Source organism: Perissodus microlepis, chromosome 20, assembly GCF_051167445.1.
Source record: "Perissodus microlepis isolate ML-2025 ecotype Zambia chromosome 20, ASM5116744v1, whole genome shotgun sequence".
Taxonomy (NCBI): domain Eukaryota; kingdom Metazoa; phylum Chordata; class Actinopteri; order Cichliformes; family Cichlidae; genus Perissodus; species Perissodus microlepis.
This window is the reverse complement of record NC_140480.1, coordinates 10,616,175-10,636,559: the sequence shown is the minus strand read 5'-3', so window position 1 is coordinate 10,636,559 and position 20,385 is coordinate 10,616,175. Positions and strand designations below refer to the sequence as shown.

General features: G+C 38.9%; 1 protein-coding gene across 1 annotated transcript in view; it reads left to right on the top strand.

The window, feature by feature from the left end:
* The window catches only part of vdra (vitamin D receptor a), a 77,050-nt gene that overhangs the window by 312 nt on the left and 56,353 nt on the right, over positions 1-20,385 (top strand). Inside the window, exon 2 of the mRNA XM_084918417.1 lies at positions 745-886. The gene's annotated coding sequence lies outside the window, so the exon portion shown is untranslated. The remainder of the gene's footprint in view (positions 1-744; positions 887-20,385) is intronic.

The following is a 20,385-nucleotide window of genomic DNA, read 5'->3' as shown; positions in this document are numbered from 1 at the left end:
CTAGCGGTCTGCATTATTTTGACATGCAGCTGACACAAACAATGCGTCCAGTGAGGCTAGGTGTAATGCCATTGTAGAGAGGCCATTTTCACAGCCGTCCCGCTACTGTAACACAACAATTCAGTAATAAGCGTGGCGTGTGAAAATTAAAGGACACTTTGGCGGTGTGTGACCGCTGGTACCGCTGTTTTTTCTTCTTTTTCTTTTACTACCCCGAGTCCGGTCCTCGATCAGGTTCAGCCCGCTTGTGTGTGAGGGAAAAGGAAAGAGTCTTTTTAATTATGTGTCAGTTGAATATGTACCGACACATTTACACGCCATGTAACCTATCGCAAATGCTCAGTTTGCTAGATTTTCTGGCTACACGTAAGCACTTGGTTGTACGCTCCAAGTCCTATTCGGGCAAACAAAACAGCGTTTAATGGCAAAGCGGCGTGGACGTGTTGCAAAGTTTAGTTTGAATGAAGTGTTGCATCGTGTGTAACTACTGCTCCTCACACACGAGCCCGTGAAATGACTGTAGAAAAAAGTCCAAAGCCCCTTCCTCTGGACGTGTTTACCTCGAGCACGTCAGGTCGTTAAAATCGCCAGATTTATAGAATGACGTTTGGCGCTACAGTGTTTCCATGCACGAAATAACGGCACGTCAGCGGTAACGTTACCCAACTCCCACCTCTCCGACTGACCGTTAGACAGTCCTGCTTAATTCACTTGTCTTTTTTTTCTTTCTTTCTCTGTTTACAGTTTTTTGTTTTATAAAGAGGGCAAAGTTTTTCAACGCGGGGGAAAATTGTTCACCTTTAGCTCCACTAGTTAGTGACCTGGCTGCAACATCTGGGCACCTCTCTGCTACTGTACAAAAGTGAAGGTTGATATGCAACATCAGGTAAGACGGAGCTCGCTGGCTTGGTTTTGTGGTGCATCACAGCTTCGCTTAGCATGCGTGGCGATTCTTATCAGTTAAACACGAGCAAACAAAATGAAATCTGTATATTAAAAAAATAAGTTTTTTGCTTTGTTTGCTCGCTGTGCCGTATTCGGGATATTTGTGAAGCTCTGCCGCTTCTCCACTCGCCTCATCCCGGTGTCGTTTTGTGTGTTGTGTTATTGTTACTCCACATTCCACATGTGTATGTTCGCCTCCCCTGCAGCCCAGCAGCAGGGCCAATGCGCAAATCCCTATCCTTTATTACACTGCATTAAAATGAACATGTGTTAGCCTGGTGTGCAAAACAGCAGGCGGATTATTGATGTGGCTTTAGACACATCAATAATTTACGGGGTTGCATACTTTCCTTCTCAGAGGTTGTCAGCCTCTGGTGCTGAGGAGACTGCAGGGAAAAGACAAAGGGACAGATTAGCATGGAGCCAAGGGGAGCAGAGTAGACATACATAGACTTCAGTAAGGTGACATGTTGTCTGAGCCTGCTGTCCCATTCTATTTTATGTCTTAAATATGCATTAGCAGATAAGAGCCACTAAAAGGTCAAGGCTACACCATCCGGTGATTAATTTCAGTGTTTGTTTTTCACAAAGTAAACTTTAACTATCCTGAAACCTGTGCGTCGTTCATCCTCAGTCCTTAGTGCCCATCATTTCATTTGTGTTTCTTATGTGTTTCAATTTAACAACAAACTGTTAGGCTTGCTTTAAATAAGAAGAGGTAAATGTTTTACTCGCTGGAAGAGCAGGACATATTTCTTGGGATGTTTCCACCCGTGCAGAGAGTGGTTTCCTTGACTTAATTATTATTTGTTTATATAGCTGTTTTGCTTTATTTTTAGTGCTAAAGTCTCTGTACGTGTTTTCATGCCAAGGCAACCAGGGCATCAGAAAGTTAATGCTAAAATGAAGAAAATGAGCTGGTAATTTGTCATATTATGGTTTTGTTTCATTATTTGTACATCTGTTTTTTGGAGTTTTTTTGCTTAGCTCTTCTGATCTTACCTGCTTGTTGGTCTCCTTTGTCCTGAGGAAAAACACAATGCCAGCCTGTGCAATGACATGATTTCTTGGCTGCTTACGCTCATATTGCCAGGAACAATTCATCTATCTGTTTTCTTAACACCTTATCAAATTTAAGGTTGCAGGGTGCAACCTATACCATATGCCTCTATCGACTCACATAGGGTGAGATGGTACACTTATCACAGGGTTTAGCAAAGATTCATCATGCACTTGATCAGTGTTCACTTTATTACACTTCTATGAGTATGGGAGAAGCTTGAAGTTCAGATGAATTTGAATAGAAGCAGAAACCATAATTCTGCCACTTTGCAGTGTTATTTCCATCATTTAAAGGATCCTACCTCCCACCTATTACCTTAGCGGGATACACAGAACCTTTCTTCTGTAATGAGGTGCTTAGTGGGGCACATTGTGCTTGAGAGGTTTGTACTCGCAGAGTTACAGGCAACTTGTAAAATGATAACAGATGCATAGAGTCTTCAAGGTGGAGAGTGCTGTCTTGAAATTCCCAGGAATATGAAATGCACATGTACATACATGTGCACATGCACACGTACTTGTTAGTGCGTGTTACATTTTTTTGTCTAACTTCCGGTCAAGTCATCTGTGATTTGTGTACTAAAATCTCGTGGCAATGCGGGCACAACCACTTTTCTTACATGTTGCAAGTGATCTTGGGTAAAAACATTGAAGATAAGATAAGCAGAGTCATTGCTCTGATGGGGATAGAAAATCAGTCACTTTAAAAATGTAAAATTTTAGAGGGAAGGCTCATTATATAATCAAAATAAAACCAAATCCCCTGGTTGAAATCAGTCCTATAAATATCAGTTTTTAATATCAGGGTATGTATTAGATGGTAACCCCATTGTCACGACCGCGGTGGCAGACGTGTGGAATTGGAGATAGGACCCAAAATGCGGCAGCTCGGGTGCAGATGAGTATTTATTTAACAAAAGAAAATACAAACAGCAATGGCGTGGGTGAAGGTGAAGCAGGAAAACCTAAACTGGGTAAAACTAACAAAACAAACCAGAAACGAAGATGCAGGGAGGTCCGGGGAAATACATACGGAGAGACGCAGGGAGACCGAGGGGAAACAACACAGAATGACGGAGGGCAATAACGCAGACGAACCAGCAACGACTAAGACAGAAGACAAGACTTAAAAACACTCAGAGAACACAGGGAGATCACACACAGGTGGGGGACACAGCTGGGGGTGATTAACGTGACGACCAGGGAGGCAAACTGAAAACGCTCACATAAGACGCAGACCTTCAAAATAAAACAGGAAACGCATACACCCAATGACACAACGCAAAAACTTCACACAGACTGGGGAACACATAGGAACATGAAAACAAAACCCAAAATAATAACAACTACTAAAACATAAACACGGAGTCACAAACTCCGGATCATGACACCCATACCCTGGTTGTCAGCATTTTTCAACAACACTTGTTGATTGTTTTTTTTTTTTGTTTTTGTTTTTTTATTTATTCAGCATGCTGCACACAAAAACTTTTGGGTCTGATTTGGAGAATTGGCCATTTGCTGGTGTGAGTTCAACTGAATACTTCTGTTCATCTCCTTATTGATTAAAACACCTGCAGAAGCAGTAGTGTTATTTTTCTAAAGCTGCTTGATCCAAATAGTGATAAAACTTGTTGAATAAAATGACTATATCCTTGATTTAATTGTACTAATTAATCTTACATTTAACCTGGACACTCTAGCTTTTAAAATTAGCGATTAGGGTTGGACAATAGGCTCTGCACAACCAGCAGACATGTTGCATTTGTGTTGCAAGTAGGGCTTGGTGATAAAATAATAAAGCAAAACAATAAATGATAACACAAAGAGACAGTGATTTCGCAAATGCAGCAGACTACTATACTGAAAAGACATGGTGCCAGTAAGCACATGTTGAATTTAAGTGGCTGATTAAAGTAATTGACACTCTTTGCCAACTCCCTGGCCAAAGTCACTTCTTTCGGAGGGCATTTTCACAGCTGAGGCATAGAGAGACAGTTGAATAGCTGTGTCTTCTTCTACTTTGCTGCCAGATTGGATTTGTGGTTAAGTTGTACATCCATATATGAGCCTCACTGTCTATGTCACTGAGACAGTGATGCACTTCCTGTACATTTTTTAAAGTATCCATTAAATTTGCTGATTGCTTGCTTACCCTGGACCATAAGGGAAATAATACAGAGTAGTTTCTTGAGATTTATTTTGCATTTATATCATGTTCTTGTTATTTGTTTGGAATTGACCAAAGGAGTTAGTTTCCCATTTTGTTTGTATGCTTCTGTAACATTTGACTGGTCGGAATTAAGAGTTTAGTTTATTATATATACACCTACAGTTGTAAATGTCTTGCAGTATACTTATCATGTTCAAATTCTGGCAAAAATAAATTAAATTAACCTCATATCTTAGGAGTAAAAAGGAATCTTTAAGCTTGACAGAAATAGTGATTTGATTTATATGATGATATATATCAATATCAACTGGTGTGAAAAACATTACTGTGATTCAAGTATTTTGTAAGTGGAAAAGCATAAAACTATAGCAAACTATCACCACTGGTTTGACAGTTGCCGATCCCTGGTGCTGATGGATATCGTCATCATCCATCGGCACAATCCTAGTAGAGATACAGAGACGAGGTTCTTCTTTTTAATCTTTTTGCTTCTCAGAGCGTTACAGCTTGAGTCAGTCATGGTCGCAAAAAATAGTTTTCCTTGTTTACACACTTGCATGTGCAGCAAAATTCATGCTGAAGAGCTTGCTACCATACAGGAGAGCAACAGTGCAACATCATCAGAAAAAAGGGGACAATGCAGAGCAGATCGAAATATCATGTCCTTCATTTTAGCCAATAGCAGTACCGTTAGCTCAACCACCATCATCAGATCAGGATGGTGTGTTGTCTTTGGGCTTAGAGAGATAAGCACTTGCTGGCCTTTACCACACATGAATGAATCAGGCTATTATTAGGTAGTATTTATAATACCGTCAAAGGTATATGGACACAAATTTAAAGTATACTGACAGTAGCAGTGTTCTCATTCTTGTGTTTTAATTTGTCCATATATTGTTGTTAATGCTTTCAGTGTTTTCTCTCTGACCTTTTTCTGTTCAGTTAAAAAACTCAATACAATGTCTTTTCTCTTTTTTCTTCTGCTGCTCTGGTGATCACACCAACCACTATCTCCTCTGTTTTTTTGTTGTTTGTTTTTTAAAAAACAAACACATCACTCCCTGTGTGGCAAAGGTTTTTCCCCAAGGGAAAGGACTAAAAGACACCAGGTGTTTTGTAGTTGCAAAATTTTAAGCCTGCCAGCAGTTGGATTTCTGCTATGAATGATAAACCGGAAATTCAGTTGAGGAAAACAAATATTTTTCTGCTTCGTGGTGTTCACATGTAATAGATTTTCCTTTATTCCCATAGCCACATCTCCTCTCCACCTCCCTTTTTAATGCGAACATGCTCAACAGGGGCTAATAGATTCCTTATGAGAGGTAATTGTGTAGCTACAACATAAATGCAGGAGACGTTCTGGTGTTGTGGTTAGTCTGATTAGGCCTTGTTTGAAGCCCTAAGGGATTTGGCGAGATAAACGTCAATAGCAGCTGACCTCACAGCCTAAGGTCACAGGCTACCATGCAAGTAGCGCTCACAGAGCTGCAACTTCTCTGGGTCCCACACTGAATGTTGGTAAACAGTGGCGTAGATCGCAGGGTTTGTGCACTATGTTGTGGTCAAGTGCAACTTTGCATAACACTAATGGGGTTAGAGGTTCAATTCCCACAAGGCAAAAATGCTTGCACCACTGGAAATAAAAAGCTTTTTGGATAATAGATCTCCAATCAAGAGACAAGCAGTTCCTCTGTGCTCTTGCTGGAAATTCGTTTCTCAGGGATTATAAAATGTTTTGTCAGGAGCCATTTTAATTTGATGTAGTTTTCAAGATTGCAGGGGTGGTTGAATATTGGGTGAGGGTTTTTCGTCGGAGGTCACAGTAACCGAATATTTGTTATTCATTTAACAGAAAAATCAGACTGCACGCTGCCATAGCGACAGATTAAAATTCTGGTGGTGGAGCTACTGTTAAATGAAATACTACTACTACTAATGATAATAATAATAATAATGATAACAGGACAGAATGAGTTGAAGTTAGAGCTTGCTAGGGTCGGGCAGTAAATTAAAATCCCAATTACATTTTGCCTTGAATTGACTGAATGATTGTTCACTGACAACATTTAATAATAATAATAATAATAATAATAATAATAATGGATTGGATTTATATAGCGCTTTTCAAGGCACCCAAAGCGCTTTACAATGCCACTATTCAGTCACTCTCGCATTTGCACATTTGTACTCTAAATGTGTTGCTACTTTGTATTATCTATCTATCAAGGTAGGGTTTTTATAATAATAATAATGCATACTTTATTGATCCCCGTGGGGAAATTCCTCTCTGCATTTAACCCATTCACTCAGTGAAGCAGTGGGCAGCCACCAATCTAGCTCCTGGGGAGCAGTGTGTAGGGACGGTACCTTGCTCAGGGGTACCTCAGAGTAGCCGTTCAGTGGATTCGAACACCTCGACCTTCCGATCATGGGGTGACCACGCTACCTACTGAGCTATCCCTGCCCATAAGATATTATGCAATATGATTGTGCTTCAAGTATTGAAACAGATTGGTGGTGTTGACTTTGTTTGCTGAAGCTGTTTTGTTTTTGACTTTGTTTTTTGTTCGGTGCCAACTTTGTCAAAATGTGTCCATCACGGCAGGCATAAGATTTTTTAATTTTTTTTGTACGAGCTGCTCAGGTTGCAAAGTCGACTCAATGATGCTTCCATGTTTGGCCAAGTATTAATAGAAAAAAAAACAACAACCAGTCAGTTTTTTAAAAAGATATGGGGCAGAGTAGGTTCTGAATGTCAGTTTTGATTAATTTTTGATTCTTTTTTATAAAAAAATAATAATGAAAACTGATAACAAGCTCTGGTACTTGCACCATCTGAGAGTCCATATTCACTTGGTGACATCTGTTCGCTTCCTTGGAAGAAATGTTAACCATGCTATCACGCTTCCTTATATGAGGTGTGAAGTGTGGTAGTAGTGAGTTCATGAATGCATGTACTTTTTATATTTTTGCTATTGTCATTTAAAAGAAATTGTAATGCTATTAAATCTGTGCTATAATCATTAAAAAGCCTTGGAAATAAAATGACAGACAAAATAATATTGTGCCAGAAATTTTTATCACGTTGTGCATCAAAATGATAGACAATGGCAAGTCTAACACAATCTCTGTGTAATATATGATCGTGTTAGTGTTTGTGCACTCTGGCTTTAAACAAAACATTTATTACCAATTCTTGGTCTTGGACATTTTCCTTCAACCAGATCAATTTAAATTAAATTGAAAGTGGCCGTACCTTTGTTGAATAGTTGGAAAATTTGCTGCGGTGGTGAAATTACGTCTTCGGGTAAAGATCTAAGATCAGTCAATTTAACGTACAGCATCATCCACTTACCTGTTAGACTGATTTAAAATAAAACACGGGCTTGCATTTGTTTTAGCATGGCCTGCACAGTTTAATGTGCCCAGAGGACAACAGGAAACTAAAATCACTATTCTGTCTTTGCAGAGGTAGATTGGTGTTCAGGTGATTAAAAACGTGCCAAGGTCTAAAATAATAAGTAGCAAACACCCGATACAAGAAGCATATACTTATTGCAACATATAATTCTTTATACCTGTAAATATAGAAAGAGACAAATGCTTTATAAGCTTAGACAACAGGTGAGTAAGGAGTGATGGAACTGAATTACTTGAGTGTTTTATGTCAGACATTGTACTGCTGTAGGATATTACAGAATTAATCCACACATTTCTGTTTTCCTGCCCACCCCCGAGCATGGAACAGACTTTTAGAGGTTCTGCGTCACATTTTGTGCTTTGAATGTTGATGAGAGTGATATATGTACAGATGGTATTGAAGCTGGCAGAAAAGCAGTCCATCAGCCATAGATTCAGTCTATGCAATGAAAACCTTGTCCACAGGCTGGCAAAAATAAGCCAGTCACAGTTTATTTCTACAGCTCATGCTGGAGGACAAGATACACACTCTTTAAAAGAAGGAATCAAATTGTGACTGTTTATCCTGAAATGCACAAATCATTAAGTGTCTTTGATTCATTTTAATTAAAGTCAGGCAGCCAAACTTAAAATGCAAAAGATATTTCTTAAAGCAGCAGAAAAGCTTTTTGTTACCATCGCTGCCACCTCTGTGGAAGATTAGACACACTTTCCATTGATTTAAACTTTGGGCTTTTTAATTAGACTGATGTGAGACTTCACTTGGATGTGTTTTACAGCCGCACTAAAAGCACGACTGGCTCATTACTGTAGTCACTCATTAAACCCAGGAGCACATGTGTTTCAGAGAGTGCATGAGAATGTGGCTAACTGGACTGTTATTTAACAGAAGACACAGGGAGAGTGACGGACAGCTCTGAACACCAAGCCTTCAGTGCAGAGTGTTTTGAGTTGGACAAAAAAAGTTTTTGCAATTTTTTTGTAATTTGAATTAAAATGAAAGCAGCTATGTGTAGTTGGCAGTAAATTGGTGTAAGGACTGGTCATCGATTAGTGTAATGTTATTTTGGCTTCAGCTGTCCCTCAAATGGGTAACATCATATCATTTTCATCATGTCAATATTTCATTTTAAAAGGATCGTAGAATTTCTGACTGTTGCAGAGAAATGTTGGAGGATGAAACTCTGAAATGAGATTCAGGCTTCTGTCTGTCTTATGGTTCTCTCCTACTGTGTCTGTCTACGGAGGCCCACTGTAAGGGGCTTTCACTGAGCTGCTAACACTTCTTCTGAGCCCTTTTTTTCCCCCATTCTTATTTCCACTTTCCTTATGCTACCTTAGCACAGAGACAGAGAGACAAGCCCACTGAAGACGATTGGCTGTTGCTTAACGGGCCCCTTACAGAAGACTCCGCCCATCTCACCCTGTTTGTCCGATAATTAGTCATCCAGAAGGGCAGTGGATGACCAAGCAATCCACTGTATATGTGCACACAGGTTCTATGGTGGTCATTACTACTGGTGTAATTATGTCCTTCTTCTCATTACTTCTGCTTTCGTGCAGATTTTTTGACACGTGTACATAAGTGCTATACAAATACAGGCCATTTACCATTTACCATAATCACTTTGGATCCAGTGTAAATTTAAAACAACAGGCAGATGCCAGCAGAAAAAGCAAAGACAAAGCATATCTTGGCTCAGAGGCAGAGCACTTTTATTCTGTGTTTTTACACACAGTCACAGGGAAACACACACTCTCTCACGATTATTTTCTCTTATTCAGAGTATTATATTATGGCCTGCAATAGTCCGTTACGACTCTTTATAGTTGGATTTTATTTTTACTCGTATTTTCTGTTTGTTTCTTTGCCATTCCAAATTGTTCAAGAGTTTCTAAAATAGTTTGAAATAGCAGCTTGTGAAATTCGGTGATGATTGATGTCAATGTTTACAATAAGTTCTTTTTTTTTAAAAAGCTAAAGAAGTAAAAGCTATGAGATCAATACATTTCAACCTAAATATAAAACAGTAAAATAAGTTTTCTTGGATCTGTTTTTATGGCAGCTGAATTGAGAATGTTGTTACAGATGTATCCATTTAATGTCCATAATTATTCACCACAGTTAGTAGGATGACCTCTGCATCAGATGATAGAGGAATCCAAATGTTGTATTGATTTAGACAAATAGCGTTTCTTCCCACATCTTTCTTCTTACTGCTCAGATTAATGTTTCTGTCCACCCGAAAAATCCTGAAGCCAGGTATGGTCACACTGTCGTTTAGGAAGTGTTAGTGTAGCAACTCCTCCATGAAACACATTAGAGTACACTCTGTAAGCCCTCTGGGTCTCAATCACATCACTAAGCTCGTCCACATTATTGCTCAAAGAGCTCACATTGTTATGGTGATGGCTGGAGCCTCTTAACCCTCTCAGGCTTGAATTAAACTTTTTGTTGCTGATGCACAACCAAGTCCTGCAGTGGTACTTCTGAGTAAAAAACACTCATAAAATATGTATGTGGGGTAATCAGGTTGTTAGTTTTTAACTGTTGCAGATCGGCAACGCGTGCCTTGAGAGGGTTAACTCTCCACTGAGCTCCAGCTCTGAAACTCTGTCCTTCTAAAGTGTTGTCAAAATCATTAATAAAATTGATATTTTTTTAAGGTGTCAGGAAAGCATTTTTTTTCCTTCAAAGAATAAACTTTATAGTTAGAACTTTGTCTTGAATAATCAGACAATATAAATTGTGGCTTGCATTAATGCTTATAATATAATATAATATAATATAATATTTATTTTGAATTAAATGGGAGAAACAAACAGATTAAGAATGGATCTCGAAAAGGAGTTTTTCCTATGGTGGTGTTATGTTAATTAGTTCCACAGGTGGTAAGAGATTTTTATTTGCATACTTCTCCACTAGCAAATGCATACAGGATGGGTTTAATTCAAAGCAGCTTTCCCTGTTTTTTTTTTTTTTCTTTGTGTGTGTGTGTGCGCACGTTTCGGTTTGGTTGCAAAGTCAGTTTCCTGTTAGCAGTAAAGTCTTAATATGTCTTTAATAAATGTGCTCTGTCACACTACATCATGCAGTCTCTGCCTTTTCTTCTGTCATTGTTTTTTTGTTGTTTCTTCTTTTCTTTTTCTTCTGCCAGCGTTTTACAATTTTTGTTTTTCTCTGCCCCGGTTTCTCTCTGTCCTGTTGCTATTTTCCATCGCTCATTGCGCTGCATTTTGTACCGTTTAAAGCTCTGTTTGCTTCTGCCAGTAGCTGGAGTCTGCTTGGGTCACATTTGTTTTAGTGCTACACTGATAGAGGCTTGTAGTATGCTCTCCAGAGAGTACAGTAGACTGCTGCGCAGACACTCTTGGCAGCCTCTTTCTCTAACATATGTATACTGTATTCTGCCATCACCAAATGCTTTATTTTAGAAAATGATGCAACTTGAACTCTATAAAAGAAACTGAGATGTGTGTGTGTGTGTGTGTGTAGCCACTTAGATGCTGCTTTTATTAAGTGTGCTCTATTTTAACCAAGTATTCTCTGAATATTTGCAATATTATGTGAAACAGTACATTTTCAGTTGACAAAGGTCTTACTGTTTCAAACATATAAATGAATCTTAAAATCCCTTTTTTGTCCCTAGTTTTGTGGTATTATAATTTTTATGGAGTTACTGGAATATTTTGTTGTTTTTGTTTACCCATTATGCTCTTTGAGCTGGGTAACAAATTTGGATAGAAAACACAGCCATAGAAGTGTAGACGGGGTTAGTCGGCAGCAAACAGCAGGAGGTGTGTGAAGAAGTAAAAGATGGCTCAGGCCACCAAGGCTGTTCTCATGAAGCAAAGCCAATAGCGCCAGTAATTATAAAACTGCCTAAAATGCTGTCTTTGTAGACAGGCTTACTGGTGTGTGTTGTTGGTGGCAGTTTTGTGACTCAAGTCAAATTAGAAGGAAATAAAGTGTCATTACTTGTTTCTTGCAGCTGTGATTGAGCATCGGCATAACTGCGCATTTTAAAAATGTAAAAAAACAAAATGCAAAAAGCACCACAAAGAATTTAATAATGCACATATCTTATATATCAGTTTCTTTCACTATTGTTTTATTTTCTGCTTTGTACCTCATACCCTGCTATTACTGAATTATCCCACACATGTCTGAAATGATGGCACTGTTATGATGTTTGGCAAGATCAGGAGTGGTAAGGGTTTACATTTAAAGCCAAAGAGAGAAAATTTCTATTCTAGGAAATAGAAATCTGAGGGAAGGCTACGATTATGTTCATATTTGCACTATGCTAACAGTAATATTTTTTATGAAGTAGAAAACCCTAAATCGAGCAGTCTGCTGATTCTGTTTACTTATTTGTCTCTTTACTACGCATGCTGACAGATAACTAAAGCTTGTCAGCTACTAGTGTCAAAACTACCACCCTTTTCCTGCCTTTTCAAAATTAGTTAGTACATATGGTTTGTGTCCCATACATTTATTTATTTATTTATTTTATTTTTATCTTTTGCACATTCTGAGCATTTAGCAAGACTTGGGCTGATGGATGACTATATTTTGGTGTCTGCCTGTTCATGATGTTTCCTGTGCTTGTGTGTGTTTGTGACTAGGGATGGGTATCGTTTAGGTTTTATCCGATACCAGTACCAAACCGGTACTTTTGAAACGGTGCCGGTGCTTAAACGGTGCTCGAACTGGTGCTTAAAGAATGGAGAACACAAAATTGGTCCAAAAACCTCTCATGTTCAGCTGTTTTTTTGTAAAAAGATAACAATGTTAGCCTTTTCTGCAGCTATAGGGGATTTATGGTATCACTCTTGGCTGGAAGCAGTGCTTAAACAATGGAAAAAACACAAACTTTGTCCAAAAACCTCTCATGTTTAACTGTTTTCCACTTTTTCTTTGGTCATTTTAGCCTTTTTGGCCAGGGTGAAGGGAGTACCTGCCAGCAAACAAGAAGACAGCCACATGTAACTACGACGGTGTTTGCTAGTTCACCTTACATGTATTAATTTAATAACGTGGCTAGCTTACACACGAACAACATTAAGCTACTCACCCAGAGAAGAACAGCTACTGCTGCCATCATCATCCGTCATCATTTCTGCTACACTGGCAGGGCTACGGGCCAGGACTCTACTCTTCGGGTTTTTGGGGGATGTTGCTAACTTCGGGTTCGATAACAGGCACCACACCCGTAGTAGATGTGCTCGATGTGAGGTCTTGCAGCAAGCTATCAAATACGGCGCATTTCTTGGCTTTTAACACAATGCTATACATCGCCAGGTGTTTCATCAGATTTGAGGTGTTACCTCCTTTGCACAGTATCACCTTAAAGCACTTGTTGCAGGCTGCTGAGTTTGCATCTTTTGCTGTGAAGTACAGCCAGAATTTGACCGCTTCGCTTTGGGCATTTTTAATCTGTAGCTCTGCTCTAAAAGAGCGTATGTACTTGGGCCCGCCTACTATCCTTGGAAAGGTAAAATGGCTAGAATCCAAAGTGTATGACATCTCAGGAAAAAAAAAAGCACCGAAATAAAGCACCGAAATGTGCGCTGCTTTTCGGTCTGGTTACTATTGTTTATGTCATGCAATAATAACTGGAATTTGGTTGACAACAGTGGTGTTCAGCATGACAGTGATCCCAATCACACTGCCAATGCAGGAGGAAAAGCATGCCTGAATAGAAAAACATACAACCAAACACTATCAGTCATGGACTGGCCTCCTCAGAGCCTAGACCTCAACATTGAAGCAGTGAAAAACAGAGCAAAAGGAAAGCCATGAATTGTTATCCCTGGCCCGGTCTCTCTTCAAACAGATGCAGCAGTGGGTTGATTGGCATGCATGATAGAGGCTGGGCATTGTAAAGACGTGTTGGTGTCACAATGAAGAAGGAAAAAATGTATGTTCAGTAGTATTTAACAGTGACACATTGTGTTATTTTAGCATTTTGCTGTAGTTTTCTCCATCCATATTAGGTGAACAGAGTAGCAACCTTTAATTATAGTAGCCCTTTAATTATGCACAGTTCTGAGTTTTATGAGATTCCAGTGTTATTCAGCATGGAGCAAAAACAACCAGTGTGTTTTTTAACTATTGTGGCCAAACAGTGGAATGTTAGGTCGCCTGTCCTAAGTCCCACTTGCTGGAAACCAGAATGAAACCAAGTCCTAAAGCAGACACAGAGTAGAGTTCTGGTAGAGCATCACCAGGACGGGTAAGCACACTTCTGATGGGATGTATCATACAGAGTAAATTTATATCATTACTTATTTCACAAATGTTCTTTTTAGTTGAAAAAAGTGTACTTAAGCAGCAAACATAAAATGCTGTTACAGAGGTTTGGACAGTGTTAACTCATTTTTATTGCTTTTTCCTAATGGATCATAAATTTCACAAAGATCCTGAGAGAGAAAATGAATGATACAGAGTCAGGGTTAGGTAGAGGCTTTCGCCCCCATCCTCCAGCCTCAGAGGCCTCTGGGCTGGCTGGGAGCCAGGGGCAGCAGGGAGGTGAGGTATTTTAATTCACCTTAGAAAGGAAATTGGAAAGGAAATTATTTGCACCACAGTGAGGCAGACAATGGAGGCAAGTTTTGTGATAGTGAGTATGCCACCAGGCAGTAGTTAGGCCAGAGAAGTTTCAGAAAACAGATTCAAGGTAACAAATACTTTATTTATTTAGTGGGCAAATTATAGTGTTATGATTGAAGGGTGCAAAACAGAAGTATATGAAATTCCAGACATGTTATTATAACTCGTGGGCCATAACATACAAGGAATACAGTAGACATGCAGCACAAAAGAAAAAATCTTAATTAAGGTGTATGAAATCTGTTTCACTTATACCACTCATCTGTATTTGTACAAATCAAAAATGTGGTTTAGGGAAAAATCAATTTGTACCGCTGTCCTTACAACCTCTTCTCAGATGACAGCTCTCATTAAATGGGTGAAATGATGTGTGGATACAAACTGCAATTTGACAGGTTTAAAAGCACACAGTTGTGAGTCATTGTGTAGTTGGTAATGTCATGATTAATGTTTGAATGTGTGTAGGTAAATTAGTTAAGTTTTCCCCTGTGGTGGTGGTTTGCAGCAGCTGTTATGTTAAGCCTTGGGTATCATATGGTTTTCACATTAGAGTCAATGCCAAACCCCGGCATGCAGGTACGTTTATATATTAGGAGGTTGGAAAATGAGAATGTCGTATGTTTTACTTAAGTAGAGAGGCTGTTGAAGCAAGCAGGAAGGCCATAAACGTTAGTCATCGGTGTCCATCTCCGCTGTAGATTTATATTAAGTGCTGTACTTGTTTGAAGGTCTGGCTCCTCAGTTCTAGTTATTATGGGTTATGGATGAAAATAGCATTATCTGCATAGCATCTAAGTGATGCTCTACTTTATTAAAAGAGAGTGTGGTCACGTTTTGTTTTTGTTTTTAAATGAGAAGGTCTCTTTTTTAAATTACTTTTTTGTGTGTTTCAGATGCAGCGTACATATGTAATAAAGTATATGTATGTATATGGTGATCCTGGCCCATGGTCAGAAGTGAAGTCAACTCAATTTTAAAAAGGAAAACATCTGAAGAACCCAAATTGAACTCGGGCTCATATTTCTTTTCCATCCAGACTCCCTGATGGCAGCTTTGACTGGATTCAGCAGCAGTTACATAACGTTGTCATTCCACAAATACCTTGTAACTTAGCTGATATTATTTCTACATATTGGCCTATGAATCAGATGTTTAGCTCTTCATTTTGATGCTTACTGATGTAAAGGAGTTAATTGTTACTCTTAGTTGAATGCATAAAGATGATTGTCCTGTCCTGGGATTACTTAATTTAGGTCGTTTTCAAAATTGTGCTTATTTTGTTTAATCACTACACCCAATTAACGTGCATGTTGCTGTTTTATAGCTCTTAAATCTGATTGGTGTGTGTACAGTTAAGTCGCCGTGTGTCAGTCACTTTTTGTTGTGTTTAAACAAGTGGTTCATAAGTGTATTCATATGAAAATATTTATGTAAAATATTTATTTTCTGTCAAAGGTTGAACATGATATATGTACTGCAACGTTGTACAACTGTTTTTAAAATAGAAAACATGAGTACATATAGTAAACTAAACTGTTAATTCTGACTAGGCAAATGCTTTAAGTTCTCTTTTTCGGACTTTAAATGGCCAAACTATCTCTATCCTCCTGAACTCTCGCTCCTAATGTACTAGTGTGCAGCAGCCCAAACAATAGCACGTATGCTGTTGCCGCCCACTCCTATGCTGTTAACCTGACATGACGTGACTCTACTTGATTCGTTCAGCACGGTGCTATTCTCATTGTCATTGGCCTTTTTTGTTGCCTGCCATTTATAGATTAGATGAACTTGAGCACTGAGCATGTTTCATATTGCTATTGAGGAACATTTTTGCGCAATTTATTATTTTATCACCAACCTCTACAAGGAAGTGACATCGTGATATATCACTGACAGGTGTGTTTAGTGTTATGCATATCACTGTATGTTGGTTTTTTGGCTGAAAAAGTGTAATGGTGATGATGTGTGTATAGTTATACAATTTTGGATTTTTCTGTTTGGCTGCTTGAGTGTTAGGTTCTGTTAACTATGGAATACTTTTGATTTTGGTTTTTGATTAATTGTAAAAAATACCAAGAGAAATTGTTCACACTAATATAGGCCATAATATGATAAATATCACTGGGGAACAGTGATGTAGTCTAGCAAGAGAAAATCTCTTCATAATGTATATAGATGAAAAAATGTTTCTTTGATGTTAAGAAGACCTGTAGGATTTGGAGCTTAACGAAGTATCTCCAGGTTTATCTCTGGTCTTTCAGTTTAAAAAAAGGTGTTTTTTTCCTTCCTTTATTGCCATGGTAACCTTTGCTAAACACCTAGCAAGCAACCCCAGACTGCTGATGACCTGATTTAGTTTTGTTGCTACAAGATCCCACAGACCTTGGTGTACAGATTAGTTTTTCCTGATGATCATCAACGAGAGATGCTTTTTCTTCTGTCCCTTTTTTTCCTGCTGTCTGCCAGCTATGTTAAAGGACTGCCATTGTTCGATAACATGAAACAGAATATGCCCTGTTGATCAACAAAAAAACAAAACAAACATTTTTCTTGCTTCCAAGACTGTTTAAGACCACCAGGGTTGTAGATCAGATCTGCCCTAATGAGTGGGCAGCGACACTGATAAACCTAATCGGTTATGCATTGTGTGCTGATGGACAAGAATTACTCTGCCAAGAACTTCCTAATCAGTGCTCCTTTTTCTAGCTTATTTCCCATGAATGCAATAAATAAATCTAATCATTATTATTAGATTGCTATTAAAAGTAATCTGCCTCATTTTGCATATAGCAGACAGTTGTCTGTTATGTGCAAAGATCCAAAAGGCTCCAATGCTGTTGGCACTGTTTCAGTAAAATTTGTAAATATTCAACAGCTATTCGTATTTGGGCTTCACTTCTCAATCAGCTGAGTATTTTAGCAGGACACTGTGCATTGGGCTTGTGTTGTGTTTGCAAAAACAACATAAAGCTGAATTCCAGTGTACATACTTTTGTATGTCTGCATATGCATTACTGCGTGTGTGTGTGTGTGTTCAGAGAGACATTGAAACCGGGAGAAAGCGGTTTTGTTTTTTCTTGGATATGCGGTCAGTAACCCAGAGAAGAAAAACCAAGCAACAAACAACACACACAAGTCTAAACAGAGTTAATCGTTTCCCTCCAGCTTCTCTTCTCCCCACAGTTTCTCCATGTTCTCCCCATGTTGTTGTGTGGTTGTGGTTTTTGTATTCTGCAATTCTTTGTGTATGTAATGATTTCTTGTAGACCTTGTGGCTGCTGTTTTTGGTATATGAACTTATACATGCATCTGCATGCACAAACAGATAAAAATCCATTAATTCAAGCACATTTGCAGGCGTCAAGAAAGCAGGACTAAACGTCTGCACGCTCACCATTTAGCCCAGCCTGTTCCCTCCCATATCCCACTTGTTTACAGTTGTACTGGTTACCGCAGACTCAAAGCTGCCACTCAAAATCAGATTCTACTCTCACATGTGGTGATGTCGACCTCCTGTTTAGAAAATAGTCGTCCTGTTTGACAGACCTGCACTTTCAGAGTTCCTTCACAGATTTAGATTTACGTATCCTATTTTGACAGCCGCCCGTAGTTGTTTATGTTCAAATGGTAAAATCTTTTGTTGATGAGGCTCCTTGTGTAAGTTTAAGGGTGCGTCTTTGTCTGTTACGCCACAACCCCCCCCCCCCGATCTCTTCTCTGTGAGCTCTCACTTACTGAACTAATGTCAAGAAAGTAATCCATAAAAGCAGTGGCAGATGGCACAACTTCAATGAAATCACTGCTAGAGAAAGATGCCATCAAAAAAAGAAAAAGAAAAGGAGTGGCTTTTCTCAGTAGAAGGAAATGCTATTTAAAGATCAAAAGAAATTCAAGCTAAATACTAGGGCACAATCGATAAACATCTTTTAACAGTCATAAAAACAGTTTAAAAGTTAAAAAACCCCCAAAACAAAACAGAATAACAACAAATGCGGTCATACAGCATTAAAAGGATTGTCTGACTGTTTGTTTACATGGACAATGAGCATTGTTTTTTAAACCTTTTATCCTCTTTAAAAGCAATTAGGTAAAAGAAAAACTTAAAGATAGCCATGTGATGGACAGGTGTCGTCTGACACAAACAACCAATCACACTGCCAGAGGACAATTTTAGAATACAACTCAAAAAGTTTTAATCTCCAAGTTCTGTTGAATGTGCCACTCAATGTTAAAATAAATTTGCATGGTGAATGAGTTTTGGCCACCTGCACCTCACGGTGTAGTGTTCGGTAATGACTCTGCTCTACTCAACACTTGTTGCTAGTGTTACAGTTCTGGTTAATCAAAGCCAAGAGGGCGTGGCATTACAGATAAAGGTTACAAAAAGCTGTGTGCTTTTGTTTCAAATCATGACACAAACACACACACAAAAACAGAAGCGGCGTATCTGTATGTGATTCTCTGAGCCTTTTATCACATATCAGGTTCAGTATAAACATTTACCCACCAGTGTGGCAGAAAGCTTTCTCTGATTTACTTGCCAAACAGAAAATCTATCCGCATTATGGCACTAACCACAGCCTTAGTAGATCAGTTTCGGTTTTTTAACTGAATGCTGTCAGTGTAATCTAAAGGCTGCAGCAGCACAAAGTGAAACTTGATTTGATTTGATTTGATTTGATATACCTTTATTAGTCCCACAAGGGGAAATTTCATAAGGCTGCCGACCTATTGCACGCAATGGCGGCGCCATCTTACCCTCCAACCATACATACATTACACAACTTGCAGGAGAGAAACACGGCATTCTAATTAAATTATTTTAACTTGCTCAGGAAAAGCTTGGCACAATTAGTTTTTAAAACCAAAATTCCCCTTGTGATGCAGCATCACAAAGTGTCAGTGAGAGTCTCCTGGGCTCTTTCGGTGGCTTTTAAAGTCAACGTTGGAGCCTGTGAGTGAAGTGAAAACGTTGTTTTTCACTCTCCCCCCGCTGCCCGCCTGTCCAGGTGGCAAATGTCACATGAGTATCTGGCTCTTTATGGAAGTGCCCTGTGACATTTGATTAAATGTGTAAGCAATATGAGCAAAAGGCACCTCTACCTGAGTGTCAGAAGGCTTCCACTAAAACAGATGGAGGGCAGAATATATTTTTTTAATCAAGCACAAATTTGTTTTGGTGCTACTTATCTTGCCCCTCTCACATTCTCTTTTATCTCCTTTCATGCCCAAAGCCTTTTTAAATAAATCTTCATGTAAGTCTTACTTCATTTTTCAAACCATGAAATTGTGCATGACAGGGCCAGCAACCAGGGTGTTTACACAGACTAAGTTATTTAGTTATTTGCCAGAAAAAGCCAAAACTGAAGTCGTGCCTTAGAGCATGCGCTTGCAAATACATGCACACACGTGCTTGTTGAAAGACGTCCTGCTGTTTGCAATCTGGATCTCCTTTATTTTAAGTGGGGTTTCACGATAAACGAGCATCTTACAAGTGTCCTTCACATGCTGTTTAAAACCCCCCCCAAAACACCAGTGTGCACACACAGACACACCTATGCACACACAGATTATTCATTGTCTTTAGTCTCTGTGAATCTAATAGCGTTACATTATATTACATCAGATGTGGTTCTATAGTTTCTTATTTGTTGTCGTCAAAACTGTTGTTTTCTTTATCCAGTAAAATGACAATAGATTTGGACTTTCTTGATGTAGTGTGCCCAACTGCTGATTCCTGCCCTTTGCCATTTGAGCTGACATTTGAAGTAAGATTGATGAGGGTGAACCTTTTTTTTTTTCCAAGAGATTTTTTTCTTGTTTTCAATTCAGTGGGTTAATCTGAAAGCATTTATGCAGCAGTGCTGCTGCTGATGTTAATGTTTATGTCTCAGGGACTGGAAAACAGGGGAAAGCCTCAGTTACCGAAAACTGGACAGACTTGGGTATTTTGAAAAGACCAAGTTATATTCCTTGCCCCACCAGAGCTGGTTGAGGTTTTGTAATGTCAAAGTGCTGCAGTGTGTGTGTTGAGCCGGCCTCTGTGAGAGCTGGAGTCTGTAGATGACGGAGTACAAAATATTTGCAAAATGTGCTACATTTGATGTGCCAGCCTATCATATTACTAAAATCCTACTTTTTTCCCCCACTGTTTTTATTCTGTCCACAA